This window comes from Hydra vulgaris, chromosome 15 (assembly GCF_038396675.1).
Source record: "Hydra vulgaris chromosome 15, alternate assembly HydraT2T_AEP".
In the NCBI taxonomy this organism is placed as follows: domain Eukaryota; kingdom Metazoa; phylum Cnidaria; class Hydrozoa; order Anthoathecata; family Hydridae; genus Hydra; species Hydra vulgaris.
The window spans coordinates 45,637,501-45,640,000 of NC_088934.1; the positions used below are offsets into that span (position 1 = coordinate 45,637,501).

At 23.1% G+C, this 2,500-nt stretch overlaps 1 protein-coding gene across 1 annotated transcript in view; it reads right to left on the reverse strand.

Annotated features, from left to right (window-relative positions):
• LOC100211782 (cysteine desulfurase) overlaps positions 1-2,500 on the reverse strand; it is a 44,886-nt gene that overhangs the window by 36,600 nt on the left and 5,786 nt on the right. The window lies entirely within an intron of this gene.

The window sequence follows — 2,500 nt, forward strand, 5'->3', positions numbered from 1 at the left end:
TTCATCAACTTTTAGCAAATGAATATTGTTGTAGACACATGAAAGTTTATTTAAAATATACCTTAAGTACTAAAATTAATTAATTTAAGTCATTTTTATGCTTCTGAAAGTTACGGTTTTTCTCCTTGCCGCATGATAAAAAAGCATCATTGTAAAATGTTATTTTAACCATGAATTTATTTGCATAACAAGAATTACTTAGGCATAAAAATGGAGCTTACATGTTGAAATTGTTGTTGGTCAGATTTTATACTTTATAAAATATATCTTTTTTCAAGAAAATAATGAAAGAACTTTTTCAATTTTCATGTAACGTCAGTTAACAAAAGCATGATAAAGTTTTGTTTTTTCTAAAATTTAGTTAAAAGACTTAAATTTTTTAATAATATATGCTAAAGAACATTAAATGTTACATTTTTGCATTTAAAGTTTTGAATAACGATGCTTAGTTAAAGCACATTTTTATTTTAAACTGTGTTATGCAAGTTAAAACTACATGCATTGACTAATGTTCTGGCGTTTTTTTGTTAACAAAATAAATTGCGCCATTAAGTACTTCATATTTTGTTGTGTTGGTTTGACAAGGTTTTAACTTTTTATATTAGGAGAATTTAGAAAAAAAATCTTTAATTTTTTTTAATGATAATTAAAATTATTTATAGTATTGTTTCTTTTATTTGTTTATGTATTCTTCATTTGGTTGATATATAAACATACATAAACAAATAAAAATAAGAATTATATAAACATTTTTATTTAGACATTAAAAAAAAGAAAAGAAAAGAATAATTTGATATTCTCCTAATATAAAAAAAAAATCAGTTGAAACCTTTTTTATTTTTGTTTTAGTAAAACAAATCATTTGTAAATCCAATAGAGGGGGATCATTTATAAAGCATGTCATCTTATATTTGTCAATTCTTAACCCCTTCCCTCCATTCTCAAATGATCACATATATCCTCTCCCTCCTAAACTGTAATAGCGGTTTTTAAATCAAAAATATTTTAAAAGATTTAAATGTAAATACTTTACAGCATTTTAAAAATTCAACCTAATGGAAATAAGGCAATACACATTAACGTAAGAAGTGTAAATAAAAACTTCGACAAACCAAAGATTTTCTTATTTAAATAACTCAAATAAGAATTAATAAAGTTGTAATACTAAAATAATTTTTTAAAGCTGCTCTTGGTCTTGCAGAAAAACTGTTTTTGATTTGATAACAATCATAAATGTTATAAAAAATTACTCGGAAATAGTGCCACCAGTTTTATAAATTTCCTTTGTTAACTAGTTTTAATAATAAGTTAAATACTTTTGCAATTCTTTAGTTACGTAACTCTAATTCTCAATAATAGATATAAAAAACCCACAATAAATATCGCTCAGTAAGGTAAGTGATGTAACGTAAGTTAAAAATAAAGTATCAAAAAAACAAGTTTATTTTCCTTAGCTGGTCACCTCATATTCATAAAGTTTTAAATATTTTTAAAATTGGCATAGATTTCTTAACATCTTGTAAAAGTTTCTAATAAAAACTGCTTTACTGATTTGCAGAAATTTGACCTAAAAGTTAAAGCAATTTTTTTACCTTGTTTTCCGTGTAACATAAGTTAAGTGGCATTTTCAGCAATAACTTCGCCCATTTTTGGCCTGACTCAAATCTTTTTAGCTTATTTTATTCTTTAGACTCATAGTTTTCATACAAAATAGCTAAAAGTTACACTGACAGCTTATCAAGTAATAAATAAAAAAATTCTGGTCTTGTATTCTAATTTTTTTTTTGTGTCAACAAAATGCAGAAAACTTTCTGTCAACCAGTTAGGAGTTATATATACATATATATATATATATATATATATATATATATATATATATATATATATATATATATATATATATATCAGGCCTTGTTACGAGATTTCGCTGCGTAGCGAAAACGCGTAGCGCATTTCTAAGTAACTCAACTCAGCAAATATATTTTGCATCGTTAGAAGTTATATTGCGTCACTAGCGTCTTTTCAAGTACCGCATTGTAATTAAAGTTATTTTATTAACGCGTTAAAAATCATACAGTTTGTTTTTTTCTCACTATAACAAAAGTTACAAATAAAATCATTTTTATTATTTTCTTCAAATATGAACTAAATTTTATTTTGAAAAAAATATTTTTTTCATGAAACGTAAAATATTTGTTTATTTTCTTATGATTTTATATTTGGTTTTTGGTTATTTTATTAACTGTTAATACATTTTTTCTTATTTAATTTGTGAACTCTTTTGAATAATGTTTTTAAACAATAAAGTTTTTTTTTGTTATTTATCAGTTACCGATAACATATTCGTGATCATAATTTATTTTCGTAAATTAAATGAACGTCATTAAAACTTTACGTTATTGAATTAACAATAAACAAAATATCTTATTAATAAACTATTTACATCAAAATAAATCGTGCATTTTTTAAACTTATTATGACTAAAAATAATTTTTATATT